The 17450-nt window shown below is 40.0% G+C and overlaps 1 protein-coding gene across 1 annotated transcript in view; it reads left to right on the top strand.

Moving 5' to 3' along the window:
* The window catches only part of ST6GALNAC3 (ST6 N-acetylgalactosaminide alpha-2,6-sialyltransferase 3), a 214314-nt gene that overhangs the window by 56771 nt on the left and 140093 nt on the right, over nt 1-17450 (top strand). The window lies entirely within an intron of this gene.

Genomic DNA, 17450 nt, shown 5'->3' on the forward strand with positions numbered 1-17450 from the left:
CATCTATTCTCCCAAGACACGTGTGCCTATGTGTGTTTCTTCAGACAGATGATTTCTTTTGAGCTACTTTAAAACTAAATTTACTGACAGCATCAGCCACAAGAATAGGTTGACTTTGCAGATCATCAGTGTTATGACACTGGTATTTTATAATCCCACAATAAAAAACTGAGGCAAAGAATAAAATCCTCACCAGATACTGGTGAGCACAGACTGGCACTGGCAGTTTTTGGTTACTGGTTTTTGGTTCTGCAGCTTGGGCTCATTGTCCCTTCTGAAGAACACTTGCTTGGAAGTTACCTGGGGATCCTCTGTTTTAAAAAACCTTGTTTAGTTCTACTGAAGGTTAATAAAGCCTTTTCTATTTGCTGAGTTAAAAAAAAAAAAAGAAAAGGGAAAAAAAGAAAAGCAGGCATAACAGATGACTTTATTGGTACACATATATTATAGTTGCTTTGACATTTATGTTTTCCATACTGATAGATGAATGATTTCTGTGCAAGTAAATCAATTGCACCAGAAGGAGTAGCACCAGAAGTCTCTCTGGTCTAAAACAACAGAGGTTTTGAATATTTTGAAATAAAATTTAACATGTTTCTCTTCTAGAAGAGCTTAGTGGAGTTTTGCTCCTAAAAAACATTACAGTTTGGCAACCTGGTGTTTAATGTAAACATTCATTCAAATTTCAAGGACCTGCTGACCTTACTTCTGAAGAGTAAAGTAAGAAATTCACTGATTTTCTTTCCACCTATTTACTGTTACCTTCTTTTTTAACCCCACTTTCTTCTGCCTAATTCTGTATATTGTAATCCAGACTTCAAGATTCAGTCAAATTATTGTAACTTGCATTGTTTTTCTGCCAGCAAATAGCAATCATTTGTTATTCTTATCATGGTTGTTTTCTTAGGTAATGGATATTTAAAAATATTTTCTTGCAATCATTTACAAAATGAGAGGGAAATTGTGCAGAAAGAATGTTCTAAGAATCATAAAGATCTCAGAAATAATTAGGTAATTCAGCGATTAATTTCATGACTGGCAGTCAGGAAAAAACATTAGTATGTGTTATGACAGAGTTTGTAGGAAAGGTATTTAAAGGGATTTTGAAAAATCTGTACCAGTACTTTTGATGAAAAATTCTGCCTTCACACCACAATTTGAATAGCAAAACATTTACTTGGTTTTGCTGGCCCCCTGTGGATTCCCAAATGATTATTCCATCTTCCCTAACTGTGAAGCTGTATGAAATGCTAATATTACAGCAACAATCTCCTGTTACAAAATAGCAGTGACTAATATGTAAACTCAAGTGTACAGTGAATTTATAGAATACATCAGTCTTAAATCTGTAAGCTCCATATGCTCTTTAGGGAATCTGTCCTGTGAGACAACAGTGGAGTTAAACTGTGTGTAAAAATACCTAAAGCTCTGAAGTTCCTCTTCCTCTGTCCTGACCCAGGTGCTGAATTTGGAACAGCTCTTATCAGACTGATGTCATATTTCTGCTTTGGGAAGGTCTGTGCTGAACGATGGGGCTCAGTTGCTTTGATACATTTACATGTGCTGGGACAGAACAAACGTGTCTAGAAAAAACACAGCCTTCTGGGAAAGTCAGCCTGACAGCAGGGCTTGTAAAATGGTGGTAGACACGTGTGTTCAGGTAGCTGATGTTCAGCTGTTTTGTCCAGAGTATTGTTCAGAACAAAGATTGTTAATGGGAAGGAGCTGACCAAAGTGTCCAAACTGATCAGTCAGCTTTGGGACAGTTGTAACAACAGGCAGTGCTGGTCTGAGAAGATGAAAACCAGATTTTGATGCCTTCTCTGGAGGGGGAAAGGAAAGGGTGAAAGGACAAAGAAGGGCCTTTAATAATTATTTTTAAAAAGAGGCATTTTCTTCATTTAAGTGTTTTTTTTATTCACCTTTACTTAAGGTTTCCTGTATCAAAGCCTCGCTGTGGGAAGGAAAATGCATGGAAATCAGCAGGAGTTCTGCTGATTTCTAGGAAGAAAGCTTTGATCCCTTGTTATTAACTATCCATCTAGAAGAAGTCTGTCCCTTGCTCTAACTTGTGTGCCCTCATGCAGTATCTTTCATTGCCTTTGTTCCCATAAAACTGGAGGCTTTCAGATGAGACATTTACATTTCTCTATATAGAGCTGACATCTCTGTGACACCTTTCCTTCAGGTAATGTTTGTTCTGGCACCTTTTGGCTCTGCTTTCTCCTGCAGTGAGCTGGTTTGGGGCTCTGGGAGGCTCTGGTTTCCCTGTTCCAGAGATGGCTGCATTTCAGTATGCTGGGAGAATATAGACTCTAAAGCAGCCAGGGTAAAGATAAATAAATCATAAATTGATGTATATTATTCATGTTGTTCTCTTGGAAGACTGCTCAATGATGCAAAGTTCTACTATTGAAAATCTGCAGTGTTGAAGATTATGAGAATTTCTGAGTATCTGGCTTGCACATTAAAGTATGGGTTTTTAAATAACTATTTTCCACACTAGCTAAATGTTACCAATCAGGAAAGTGACATAAAAAAATTATTCTTAAACTAATGCTCTTTACAGTTTTTCCATGTGTTCTATATCACAGAAATTTCTTCAAAATAAGTACTGCAGCTTTCAAAAATTCTCCTTTCCAGACCCATTATATTCTGAATTAACCTTCTGCAAAATCTTTTGTCTCCTTAAAAGCAAAGGCAATGCAACTTGTTGTGTGGCCTGTTGTTCCATGTGTGGTCTCACTGGTGGCCATAAGGCAGTTTCTGAAGGGAGCTGACACCCACAGCCGTGAGCTGCCTTGTGTTGTTCCCCTTATTTACAACCTTTAATTCAAGGCATTGCAGCAAGAGCCTGATACCATCAGCTCAAACAGAATTTTGCTTGTTCCCTCCTTAGAAGTGTCATTGACCTGTGGTGAAACTATGGGATGCCCAGGCAGTTGCAATACAGCGCACTCAAAGGCCAGAGTAGTAAAACATATTATTAAATGTCAATGAATACATTTAGGCATTGGGATGCAGAAAAGGTACCTTGTTTTCCAGGCTCAGATTGAAGAGACCAGAAAGCACACAGATCTATGGCAGAGACATAGATCAATGAAGGATGCTTTTAAAAACTGTATGCATCTGGAAATCCTTTAAAATGTCTTTTGGAGGACTGGAAGAGATAGAAATGAATTTTGCATTTGCTGCTTGTAAAATATACACAATTAAGCAAGTGTCTTCAGCTTCCAGGTGATTAAGAGTGAGGAACTGAACAGGTATGAATACATTATCCTGTCAGCAGTGGCATGAGCAGAACCTGTGCAGGGTGTCCACATCAACCCTGAGCTTGTGGGAGGAAATTGCCAGTTACAGAACTGGAGCACAGTTCCATTTTTACTGAAACCTCCCAGGGGATTATCTTTTGCCTCCTAAAGGGATGAGTCTGGGATTATGGATATGAGATAGTTTTATTAATTGAACAATAGCAAAAATAGTCTTCCATTCTTACTTTGGGCAAGGTTTCAGTAAAAGGACTTATTTTGTGTATTATCTGATGCCCAAAACATGCTAAGTGCAATGGTAAAAATAACCAGCAGTCAAAGATTTTATAACGATGATAGATCTTGACACGGTAGGTAAGAATAGCTCCAGCAGAAGAGAGAATAATAGAGAGTAAGGTTTTCAAACTACTCATTGGGGCATGATTTTCTTTTTTGGGATGGAAGGATGAATGGTTTATATGTTAGGCGGTGAACTAAGCCTTGGGATTTTAATGAGGTCCAGACTTTCTCAGATGGAGGAAGAGCAAAAGTTCTGCTTTTGGTGTTATTTCTGGATCACTATCAATAGTGCAACATCCTAGTTAAAGGCAAGACTAACTTCTAACAATGCTGCTGCTTTATTAGTAAAAAAGTTTGTAGTTTCACAGAAGTGAATGACAACCATATTTCACTGGTCAAGGTCTTAAATGCTATCTTGTCCATTCTAACTCCATTTCTTTGTTCGATTCATGAATGTCATGCCAACTTCTTTCTTTAACTCTAATTTCTTCTTGATTTTTTTTTTTCCAAGGAGCACACTTGAATAGGAACAGATGGCACCTGATACTGTCAAATGTGAGGGCATTTCTATAAGTGATTTATGGCTGTGGCTCTTTCTGTATTTTGAGCATGTAGCTTTGCAATTTTGATATTATATAGATTAAGTGCTTTGCCTCAGGATCTGCTGCATGGCCACGCTGCTCAACTACTGTGCAAGTTTGTGCAAGGATACAGTTGCTCTTTTGAAGTTAAAAAGTTTTTTGCTATAGAAAGCTTATTTCAGTAGAATGGAATATCCTATATCATATAACACGTAGGTGAATATTTGTCTTGGTTTATGCTGTTTTCACAGCTTTTGTAATCTTTTCACAGTTTAATTTTACCTTCGCTGTCTAAAGTCATGCAACTCAGTAACAGTTGTGCCTGCACTAAATGGCTGAGTTAAAAGGCAGTATTAATGCTTGGGAAACTCACAGGGGTATATGCACATGTTCTTCTATCTGGATTGCATTAAATGAGTTTTCAGAACCATATGGCAACGTACCTTAACTATTCTTTCTGAAAGAGTCTAACTGTTGCAGCCTTCTGTTCTAATTAGTTACATCTTCTGAGCTTTACCAATTCACTGGAAAAGCTCCATGCTTAATATTGGTTAAATTTTACCCAAATGCCTTTTGTTCTTGTGGGTGTATTTTAATACTGTGCGTGTGAAACGCAGATCGCTTCTTAGTTACTCGCTTTACTTTAAAGATCTCCCCAGACAATTCAGCACTATTTGGAAACAGTTACCATTGCTTATTGCAGTGAGAAGTATTTCTCCTAAAGAGCTGGGATTTGAGTTGTAGAAGTCATGCAAATATTCCTTCTTTGAAACAAGAAGGAGATTGCAGATCTGCAGTGAAATATATTATCTATCATCATTCAACCCTCTTGGGGACAGGGAAAAGTGTAACACCTGGGTTTCAAATGGGAGTGTGTTAGCCCATCATTTCCAGGGGTTGGAATATTCTTCTGGAATGCATTCTATATAAAGGATTTGTTGTTTATTTGACTGCTTTTTAAAACAGTCAAATAATTCTCACTACATGAGTGAGTTATAATGGGGTTTTGCAAATACAGCAGCATGTTCTTGACCACTGAGCTGAACTGCTCTATGCACTTTTCATTAGCAACTGGGATAATATTGGTGAGGTTTGTACTATTCAGCCTGTTAAAGGTGGAACTGTGTCTTCACTGTGTAAAAATTTGAAATTGTCTCTTAAATGGGAGTACCAAATTTATTGATTTTGTTACCCAAAACAATTCAGAAAATGGAAGAAGCACTAAAAGTTGGTTAGCATGAACAGATGAAGACAGGTAACTCTTTTTTTAGAAATTTGTAGGCTCTTTGTGTGTAGAAAAGGGAAAAGACCTTTTCATCAGTAAAAAGAAAACTCCATCCTCTTGGTCCCAAAGGCACTGTGCAAGTAAGAATAATATAAGATGTAATATCAAATCAATCACATTTACATTTCAAAAGCATCCTTTGTAAAAGTGCCCCCAAGGGCTGAATTCTGCTAATAAAAACACAAATAAAATGAAATATTTAACAAGCTATATCAAGCGCAGGTAGGTTGTGCATGTTTTGTAAGTCTGACCTTAAAGATGAACAGGAAATCAGAATTTTTCAAAGAAAGTTTTAAAAAAATCCAATGTTTAAAGGTAAGAACCAAAGAATACAAACAGAGCATGGGATCCATAATACCTGCTCATGATCAGAGAGGAAAGCCACTGACAAAAAAAAAAAAAAAGGAAAGAAAAGACCCTTCTTAATTGATTGCTTGATATACGACTGAAGTTGTAGGATTAGACACTCAGAATTCAAACATTTCCTTAAATTTATTCCCACATTGCCACAACTGGGTTGTACTTTCTGTCAGGCTTTGGAAGGGAATGAATAAAGAGTGGAGATTTATGTTTAAAACAGCTTGCAAGGGCAGGTGGCCTTGGATGGCCTTTGATCCAAGGATATTGTAAGCTGGCCTTTCATCATAATAATTTTCATCCTTTTCTTTAGCATCAAAATGGCTCCTTTTAAAGGGTTTAAAACAGGACAGACCCACACAGTTCTGTATAATGTTACTGTCTCTCCTTAGTTTCTTCAGAGCCCTTTGGGTTGCTCTTCAGGTGACTTTAAATAAAGATATTTTTTTCTTTTTATGATGGAATGCAGTATTTTTTGCCCTGCATTTGTGCTAATGGATATTGTTCCGAATTGGACTAAAACTGTTGCTGCCAATGGGGAAGCAGAAGTTGCCCTTTGTCTGGGAATACCATGATGAAACAGAGATGCTCTTTTACAGAGCAGATGGTAGAGTGACAGCAGCTTCCACTTCAAACACGAGCAGGCACGGGGTGCATGTGGGCAGAAGGCTTCATTGCAAATGATTTTATGAAGCCTTGGATGTACAGGTGAGAGAGAAAGTAGATGGGGTACTGGAGCAGTGAGATAGGGCTGTATTTAAAGCATTGGAAATTGTCACAAAATCCCTGGTGTTCAAGTTCAGAGTAAAAGCCAAAAAACCCTGGACTAAGTGGCAGCTAGAAAGAAGTCTGGTACTCTGAGTAAAGAAAATAACTCCTTTTACTTTAATCTCTGTTGCATTCAAGGCAAATGTGTATGTTTGGGATTTTTTGGGGGGGGAGGGGGATTGTTTTGTTTTATTGATTGGGAGGATTTTTAGTTTATTTGCTTGGTTTTTATTTTTTCTCTTTTTTGTATTTATTATCAAACAGAATTGCATGAGATACTTGGTTCTATCACAGATTTCTCCTCCTAATCAGAACAAACTGCAGCATTCCTGAGCTGGCTGATGAATTCTGTCAAAAAGGATTATCAGAAATATGAATTCTGTTAATTTGCTGTTGTGTCTCAATTGTTGCTGTAAACAAAACCCTAAAACTTTCTCCTTGGAAGCATTTGGTTCCTGATAACAAGAAATGCATTTATGTAAAAGTGGCTTCTGACTTGTGCTGGTCCATGATAAGGCTTGGACTTGGTGGCTGGGTGGTGCCACTGCTGCCAGAGTGTGAGCACTTGAATGGTGACCTCTGCAAACATTCAAACACCCCTACACTGACTCAGTGTCCTGTGGACATATCACTGCCTGAGCCTCCTAATGAATCTCTCTGTTCTGGGGGCAATGAGAACAGACACCAACAGACCATCTAGAGTGAGTTTGTTAATGAGTAAAAAGTCATTCCATCAGTAATGGAATTCACACAACGTGCTTGCCTCAGGATACGACTCCAGTGTCATTGCATGTTTCCCTCCCTCCTTCCACACCACAATGGCTCTTGCTGTTCTGGCTGTTTCCTCACAGCCTTTGCAAAAGAGCATCTCCTTGCCATACTTCTGATGTTTTCCTTGGTGTTGTCTAGTTCTTTTCCTTTGTAGCAGGGCTTTCTCCACCAGTGCTGTGAGAGGTCCTGAGCTCCGGGAGGCCGGGGTACCTGGCTAGTCTGCGTGTATCGGTATGGACCAGAAGTGCAGTGGGTGTGGGTAACTCCTGAGTATGCCCTGCCAAGAAGCTTTTCATGAAACTTGCAAGGAAATCTGACTATTGAAAGTGGTGAATAGACAGACAGGTTAGAGGCATCTGTGACTTCTTTTCTTAGAACAGCAAGCTAAAAATAATAAATGAGAGGGACGATGCTGGAAGAATGCTGGAATGCTGCTCACTACTTGTAGTGGCCCTTCAGCTGAATCTCGTGTCAGTGCAGGCTCAGTCAGTTCCTATTTGTTTCATGCAAGTATTAAGTGCCTTCTGTACTAGTCAAGGCTTTAGTGGCAGACCTGTTTTTGCAGCTGATGGTTTCATAGCAAGGACAGACCCAGGTAGGGCTCACAGGTTTTCTTTGTGTTTCGGCTGGCAGATCAGGTGTGACATCATGGCACACAGGGTCACAACAACCCCGTGCAGCCCTACAGCCCTGGGGAGGAGTGGCTGGAAGGTCCCTGGGGTGAATCCTGGGGATGCTGATTGTCAGTCAGCTGAATGTGAGCCAGTGTCTGTCCAGGTGGCCAGAAAGGCCAGTGGCATCCTGGCCTGTGTCAGCAAGAGTGTGACTAGCAGAACCAGAACAGGGATTGTCCCCCTGTACTCAGCACTGGTGAGGCCACACCCTCCTGTGTCCAGCTTTGGGTCCCTCACTACAAGAAGGGCATTGAGGGGCTGGAGCATGTCCAGAGAAGGGATGAAGCTGGTGAAGGGCCTGCAGAGTGAGTCCTGTCAGGAGTGGCTGGAGGGGCTGCATGTTGTCATGTCATGCTTGTTGCACTTAGGGACATGATTTAATGGTGGACCTGATGGAGTCAGATAGGTGGTTGGACCTGGTGATTTTTAAGGTCTTTTCCTGCTGAGACATTGATGTGATTCTGTGAGTCAATCGGCAAGGAGTGGTTGTCCTTCTCTCCAGGCATCCCTTCCTTCTCCCTACTGCAGGCATGTATTTCCTTCCTGTGTCTTGACGATATCCTAAATTCACATGTCAGCTTCTTCATTCCTCAAGCTAGCTTTCAGCCTGGTTTGCTTTTTACCCTTTGTTTGCATGACGTGGGCAAATAGACAGGACCAGCAAATCTGTGCCCCTCCTTCTGAAGATGAAGTTTCATTTGTATCACGACTCTGCTGTGTCCCTGCTGTCAGCTCAAACACAGATCATTAGCAGCAGGGGGCTTTTCACCCCGGAGTGCTCTCTTGGTGTCCTGCAGTATTCTAAACAACATCAACCTGTGTTTGGGTCTGTGGAATGTGAAATGCTGAGGCCCATTAAGTTCTTGCAGCAATTGGATTTTTTGCTGGAAGTGGTCTTGGGTATTTTAAGCAATATAAGGATGAGTATAAATTGAGTGGCATTTTGAAGTTTTCTTTCACTTGAACTCTCATCTCAGTTGAATTGCAGTGAAATTGTAGCAAAACATCTCATCTAATTGTTAAATAGTTCAGAGGCAGAGCTCGGCTTTAAATGAAATTTGCAGGATATGACAGCTCATAAAACAGTCTTAGTAGGGGTGAGGCATATTTCACTGGCAGTCTTCCTGTGGTTTGTAAAAAATTCAGTGATTGGTTTTGAAACAATTAGAACCAATTGATCAGAAGTTACTGTCCACAAAAGACAGGGTTTTGTCTGAAATTAATAAGAAAATAAAGTGTCTGAGGATAGTGTTTCCTTTAATTTATCTTGCTTTCTAGGAATATTATAGACTTTCCCACTTCCCCTGCAATTTCCATCTTGCTGTGTGTGTTTTCAAACCAGTGAAGTTTTGGAGCAGCTTTTTAAAACTACAGTGATGAAAAGTGGTTTTGTGAGGTTGGAAGGGATGCCCAACTGAGTCAGCTCATTTCAGGGTGACATCTTCAGAGTCAGCCTGCTGTGCTCACTTCATGTTTGTAGATTAAATATTTCTATACCAGAAAAATACTCACTATCAATTAGCAAAGCATTTCAGTCATGAGAGTTTCTGCAGGGAGGGTGAATTGGTCTTTGACTTCTGAAATAAATGGGTTTATTTGCTTGTTGGATGCTGTTTTTATTGGCAAACTCAAGCCTTTCTGAGGGAGAACTGCCTTGAAGTATGGTCTGAAATATGTACACATTTTAATAGTGTATTTTATCCGAAGGTTGTTTTCTTTTTGCTTGGACTCTTTTGTTCATGTGCATTAACTTGACATTTGCATCTAAATACTTTGTAACTCTGGAGAATATAGGATCAAGTGGATGGTGCAGAAACAAGATAGGTAGATTTGTCCCAATCCTTGTCCTTGTTTTACACTTCTTTTCTGTATTCCATAGGCTTCTCTTGAGGGCAGGATACAGGAGAAAAAACACTGGCACTATGTGCACCTTTAACAAACATGGAAGAAATCAAAATGGAGCATCTGTATGTTTTAAGGGTATGGAAACATATCCTTACTTTTTCAATAAGGGATGCATTTGAGGTAATTTACTCTTATCTCAACTAATGTGAAGTATGTGAAAGAGAAATGAAAGGATGTTAATTTCAGAACTTATCTTTTATCTGCTAACAATATCTGAGGGTTTCTCTGAGCAGTTGAAGTGTTAGGCAGTTCAGGAGCTTGCCTTCCTCTGTCTTTGCTAGGTAAATATAAATTGAGTATTTATGAAAGGAATATTATCCTGCAAGATGATATTTTTACCTTCCTCTTTTCTGTTTATTTATTAATCAATAGTATTATTATAAAGCCAGAAATTCTTGGCCTTGAAAAGTAGAAACGGTGTTTTAAATTTCGGTCATCCTGCTGATAAAAAACTAGGGGATATTTCCCAGCAAGGAATAAATAACAGGATGCTGTTTGAATGAAGTGATTTCAGACTCTGGGTGAAATTAGGTTTCCGTGAAGTGGGTGCAGTTTTGGCAGAAGTGTGCAGGTCCATGATGGTTATGGCACATGCAGTTATTCTGAACATGGTATAGATGGGCTCCAGGCAGAAACTTAGGAATAGTTCCTCCCTCCAGATCAGCCTTTGGGTTCTAAATAGTCACTGCTTTGGCCTGAATTCAAACCACAGAAGTTGAGAAACTGAGGACCTTGAGTCCCTTATGTATTTTTCATTTGGGATTGTTTGAATTCTGCTAATAGTTGGAGTGCAGGGGCAACTTGCCAGTCTCAGTTTGGAGAAGGAGACTAACAGGTACAGCAGAGTTGTGGGCAAGTCTGCAGTGTTTGTCTTGCATTTTAACACAGAGCAGTCTCCAGTTTCTGTGGTGTGCAGGAGTACTTCAGAAAATTTATTATTTGCCCTTTGAGTGCTCCAGTTTTTGAGATTCTGGGAAAGAAATCTCAGTCATATAGATTTAGTTAAAAAGCAGCATGAGTCTACAAATACCTGGTTCTAGCTGCCCTAGGAAGGGTGCATGAGGTGCTTTTTGTGATTAAATCCAGCATAAATAGTGGAGAATGCTGAAACAGGGCTTATGGCTGCAGGAGAGTGTGTGGGAATTGGAATGTGCTGCTCATGTGGTAGCTTTTGCTATGGGGGCAGATCATTCCCAAAGGCAGATTCTGATAGTGCATCTTAAGGCATCTAAATGGTTTTGAAATTTCTAATCCCAGCCTGTTTGCCACAGTTTAGTGCTGTGTCAGGCTCAGCAGCACTCAAAGCCAGCTAATAAGGGCTTTTATGCATAGTGGTGAACAGTTATTGAAATATTAGTTGGACTTGTGTGTCAAGGGTGTGCAGTCTAGTCCCATTTCTATTTAAATCACAAGATAGGAAGCTAAGTGATGTGGAGAGGGGTCTGGTTTGCAGCAACAGAGATGGCCTTCCTTATCAGCAGAGCAGATGAATCATCTTTGCTGTGGGACTTACTGTGGTAATGTGATTAATAACGTTTAGTCTGGAGAAATTCGTGCAGATGCATCTGTTTAAAGGGAAAAAAAAAGCCTGCCCCACCATCAGTACATTTCTGAGTAATTTCTTTATTTTCTTTTTCATTCATCATCAGTTTGATGAATCTGAGAATCTGATACTGGTCTAAGAACACAGAATTTGTGCATAGCAAGTTGGTATCTGGTTCACACTGCTGCAGTTTTTGTTATGTCCACAGGATTTAAATGCAGCAAATAATTCTGCATGGCTGCATGCCTTTAAGTTTATGTTGCACTGCCCCACATCATTGTATGCATTGTATTCCTTTGATTTCTTAGCTTAGTAGTAAATTGATCAGGGTGCCAGTATGCCTAGCCCACAGTGCATGGCACACCATTTGCTTTCTCTCTGGTTTTCAGAAGCTTAAGCAGAAATCACTGCCTTGGTAGTCTGTGCTGCAGTTTTTATGGAGTACTGCTTTTGATTTTTAAGGCTAAAGAACCAGAAGCTATGAGGTAGTCCTGTGACAAAAAACAAACATGAAAATTTCTGCAGTGGCAATAGAGAGGCTGTGTCCTGCAAGTAACTCCCAGAAGGTTGCTCCTTGCACCTTGGCAGTGATGATCCTTAAAGGAATGCTGAATCACTTAACAGAGATCCTCATTACAGGCTATGAGAAGGACATGACACTTCATCCTCCTTGTGATCCACCAAATTTTAATTTACCAAAGGCAATTTACAACTTTTTTCCTTCCAGTGGAAATATACACAGAAAACACTGCACAGGACCTGATTCCCCACTGAGGAACAGACAGCCCCAGCAGGCAATATCTGTCCATCCCTGACATCCTACCCTCCTTCCAAATATAAGATGCTTCAACTGTGCTTTCTCTAACCTAAGTGCTGTGGCATTAAAGGAAACTCTAATGCTTATAGCTTGTCTTTCAGACAGCTGATGACAGCAAAAAAGGCCAAGTTTATTTAATGTGTCTCTTGACAAATAATAAATCAGTTTGAGTTCTCACCCAGAAATCTTGTAAAGCTCCTTTTGCTGGTGCCTTTAGAAGCAGAATTCTCCATCCATAAGCATGGTGGAGAAAATTTATGACTGCAAGACCTCCCTTTTAATTTGAAAAACACCTGCACAACAATCTGAAGGGGCAGTGAGACAATATTCTCCTCCTTCTTGTAGTCAGTGGCAGTGAGATCACCCAGTTGTGTTTTCTATTGCTGTAAAAATAAACATCCTGTTGAAGTTTCAGCATAGACCAAACCTCTCCTTTCAGATCAGCCCCCTGTCCCAGCAGTGCTTTCTTGGTCTTGCCTCAGGTTTGGCACCTGAAGTAACTGAGTGATGCAAGTGGCAAATAGCTGAGGTCCCCTGGCTTTCACTCAGGGCTGTTTCAGTGGGTGCTTGCTGGTCCCTAGGACACTTGGAACCCTGGCAGTGCAGGGAGCTCTTTAAAGGATTAGGAGACCAGCTGGATGAAGCTCATCAATAACACTATTTCCACTTTAGCCCCAATGAAGCACACAAAAGCTTTCATTTTCCCTCTGAAATGTCTCACAGCAAGCCTGCGTGGTGCACACGCCGAGCTGATCCCCTGGGGAGGAGCTGAGCCTCGGGAGCTGCAGGTAACACTGACTGTGCCTGTACCCTGCAGCAGGAGAGGCTTTACTGGCGTGAGCACGCTGGGACAGCCTGCAAGGAGCAGAGGGAAGGCAGGGCTTGAGTGTCACCTTCTGTCTGAACTAACTGGAGGGAGCCTAATGGTTATGGAGAATGCTGGGGGAAAGTAATGAACTTTAAAAGCAGTGTCCTTGCTCTTAAACTAGGAGGTTTGGTTCTAGGAGGTGTTGTAGTAGCTGAGAAGCAGAGCTTGTGGCTATATAAATACACAGATTAGTGGCTGCTCATAGACCAAAGGAACTGATTTAAACCTGGTTCCTTCTGCATGGCAATGTCTAACAATAAACTAACTCCACAGCATACTAAAATCTGGTAACCTTACACAAAAGCTAAGCATATACCTTTTGAGAGAACAGGCAGAAAGAAAAGGAGGCCTTGACAGGAGAAAAATAAGTATAAAAGCAAAAATAAGACACCAGAGAATAAAAGCAGAAAGCGTGAAACAAAGGCAAAACCAAATCCACTAATAAGAGAATTGTCAGACAGGAAAAAGAAATAGAGAACAAACAGAGAGCAAGACAGAAGTAATGAGACAGGGGGGAAATCGGATTCAAAATGAAATCTGGTAATAAAAGAACTGTCAGACATAAAACGAGCCAATATATGACAAAGGAAGAAAGAGCCAAGGAGATGGAGCAAGGCAATCTTTGAAGAATTAAGCTAACCAGATGTGGCCTCCAAAGGTAATTTGTAGAAAAGTTGATGTTACTCCTGATTTCTAATGAAAGCAGACTCTAAGAAACACATTTCTTTTATGCTCTAAGGAAAAAGGTGTTTGGCTTTTTTTAAAAATAAGAAACCATGGAAGAGAAATCAGAGGGCTTTGCACTACTTTTACAAAACTGTTTTGTAGGTAAAGCTGTGCTGAAAAACAATATGAAACAAATAAACTGTAATGGATCTTGTGGTTTGTGTGTTGAATCTGGTGTGCTTAGTCATCCACCCTAATACAGGTTCCTTGACCTAGCTGCATTGCCTTAGTTTCCCTCATTTCAAAATACAGACTGTAATATAAGCACACAGATCACTAAAACTGGAATGGAACAGAATTCAAAATGTTCATAAAGGTTTTGGTTGTGGGGAAGCATTTTCTACCTTGTCAGATAGAATCTAAGCTTTTCTTTGAAGACACAGATGAAAAGAAATCAGTGGAGGACGTGAACCTTTTACTCAGGCAGAATAAACTCATTTTGTTCAAGGGACCTGGGATTGAAAGACCAGTGATTTAATAGGCTAGCTCAAGAAACCCAGAAGTCCACTTAAAATGCTTGTAATGTTGGAATTCTTAAAACTTCTTGTGTCCAGAGGAGTATATACAATAAAAATTAGACACACATATTGGCAGTGCATGTCCCAGGTCCGTGCTGCCTGCTCCACAACCACTCCCTGCTTACCAGCAGCAGTGGCTGCCTGTGGGGACAACAGATCCCTGCCCTCTGGAAGCTCATTGTGTCCTCTCCTTACTGAATTTTGGCTCAGATCCTAAAATGCGTTCAGCTGACATGTTATCAGCATTTTTGTTCTTGAATCTTGCAATGCTTGCTTTCTTTCTTTCCTCTTGAGACATCTGAGGAATGTTTCAGAAAGATACTTACATCTTGTGGTTGCTGTCTTTAACTTGTACAAAATACAAAGCTTTTTCTTCCCATTTTGGGCACACACTGAATTCTGGTCTGTGCTGATTTATCAGGTGATCCTTGGCAGGAGTTTAGCCGAACAGTCCCTTGCTTGGTATGTAGTATTCCACTTGAAAACTGCTTATTTTCTCTCATTTCTTTTTCTCAGTTAGACAGCTAAAAATTCTCAAGTAGAAATAAAAAACTAGTAATTAATAAAGAGTATCCATATTTCCTCATGTACCAGAATATAGATCTTTGCAGAAAGTGTTGTTATTTGGCAGGTATTTGGATAGAAATACCAGAAATAGCAACTGAATCACTAATACAGGCGAACTAAGCAGAAACTCATGGACTGAATGTAAGGTCAGGACTGCTGCAGAAATAAGTCAACCCATGCCTTCCTGTGAACTTCAGTGACCCTTGAAGGAAACTCTAAAGAGTTCTAGCATTGTTAAAAATAATAATTCATCCTCTCTACTTTTAGTTTTGAGGATAACATAGAGGTAGGTACCAGCTCTGTGGACACAACTTTTGGGTTTTTGCTTGGTTTGCTTTTCGTTGGTGTTTTTTTTGGGTTTTTTTCCCCTTCTTTTCCATATAATTTTTTTTTAGAAGAAACTAATGCATTTTCTGTGTTTGTGGAAACAGAGCACTTACATTGGGAAATACTTGAAGCAGTATTTCTAGCTACATGTATGTAGCTATGTGAAAGTTAGTGGGAAGGTGACATTTGGAGAACTCTTCTGAGAGCACTCAGGGTGACAGTAGGGAATGAATAATAGAAGTGGTGCTTGCAGAGTTTTCTCTTGTGAGATTTGCCATGTCCTAGGTTATCATGTTTGATGCACTCAAAGTAGTAAGTTACCTCAAGGTACCTTACAATTGGCCAAATTGTAGGTTAATCTGTTTGGGGGAAAGGGGTGGGAGTTGTGGTGGTGGGGTGTTTATTTTTAGTCAGTTGGAGAGAAAAATTTAGAAATGTAGGTTGGAATAGGATTCTTATAGGTAAATGTTTGGGTTTGGAGATATTGCCTTGGTGCTGCTTGTGGTTTACAAGATGATCCTTGTCTGCAGTATGGCCTTCAAGTGAAAGATTATTTCACAGAACTCTTGTAAAAGCTTGAATATAGGAAATTTGGTCTCCCCACAGAGTTCTGGATCTCAAACAATTTCTCAGAGGAAATTAATATAGTATTTGGAGATGAAGTTAATAATTTATATAACTGTATTGGAATTAAGCTACTTAGGGTTTCATGTGCTTATAAGGAAACTGCATGCAGAATGATGCCTTAAGGATTAAACTCTTGATGGTGGCAATAAATAATGCAGAAAATTCAAATATTGAATGCAGAAGAGACTTCAATCAGGCAGTGCCTTGCTGACATTTCTTTTCACACTACTCTCTTCATATTTTTTCTACTGTTGCTCCTGAAACCAGTGGCCTCCTCTTGAGAATTTTATCATGAGCCATATGTACTCTTTGGTGTGGTTTAAAAATGAATTCTCAACTTGAAGGCAAATTGAAAATGCAGGAGGGTGGAACCCAACAGGGTCAGGTCCCAAGTGAGTCTCTGCATTTCACTGAACAATTTCTACCCTGAGTTATCATGTAAATGAGAATAAAATAGTGAACATCGTGTGGGATTTGAAATCAATAGCCAAGAGTAGAGCTATACTTCTGTTGAATTTATTTTTAATTGTTTTAAAGAGGGAACTCCTATTAGATTTTTTTATCCAGCGAATGACACAGCTGCTTTAATAAACAGTCCAACAAGATAAAAGCATTAAGGGGAACGTGCAAAGACAAGAGTTCAAAAGCTGAAACATCAAGCAGTAACAGAGTTGGTCAGCTGTGAAACCTTTAACTCTCTGTTCTTTTGGGTTTCCTTTATAATGGAACCACTCTAACCTCCATCTACCTGTCAGCCATTATTGTTAGCAACAAGAACTGGGCTCAGAGTCTGGAGTGTCTGCGTAGAAACACGAAATAGGATTATTTTGTGTTCCTAATGAGTAACCTGGGAAAAGCTTGGGCTTGCATGATTGATGGGTGATGTTCCCCCACTCACACACAGAGACTTTGGTTGCACAGTTTCTGACTTTTTAATAAGTATATGTCTTCAGAACCTCTTTACTCTGTACCTGCAGGGGTAAAACTGTTGGCTAGGATTTAGAAGACACTATAAAAAAGTGGATGATTGCATCAAGAGATGGCAGCCATGGGAATGCAGATGCCAGACTGCCCGTCCCTGGTGTCCCAGCCTTGTCAGTGCCCTCCTCAGGGGGTGTGAGGTGTTTTTTCTTCCACCATGTGGGCAGGTCTCAGGGGAAGCCTTGTGCTCCTGTGCAGGACGTGAAGAGGCAAGCAGCAAGTGTCCCAGAGCATTTTGTTTGTGATGGGAAATGCTTGAGCAGGTAGTCAATTAACAGGCTGGAGCTGTCTGCAGCTGCCGTGGAAGATTCTGTCTGGCAAGTGCTATGGCTACAAAAGGACTAATGGCTTTAATTTGGTGAGGGAAGGATTTCTGTTCTCTCTGAAGAATGGCAATAGCAGAAAAGCCAAGGGACAAATTCTAGGCACTTCACAGCAAAACACTATTTGACTCTATTTATTTTATACAATTAAAAAACTGAGGATTTTTTTTCAGTGGTAGAAGTTGAGGAGGCTGGGTACTGTTAGAGTTTAAAAACGTTGTTTTGTACAAGAATTCTAAAGTAACAAGTAAAAATGAGACTGTT

The sequence above is a fragment of the Haemorhous mexicanus genome, chromosome 9 (assembly GCF_027477595.1).
Source record: "Haemorhous mexicanus isolate bHaeMex1 chromosome 9, bHaeMex1.pri, whole genome shotgun sequence".
Taxonomy (NCBI): Eukaryota; Metazoa; Chordata; class Aves; order Passeriformes; family Fringillidae; genus Haemorhous; species Haemorhous mexicanus.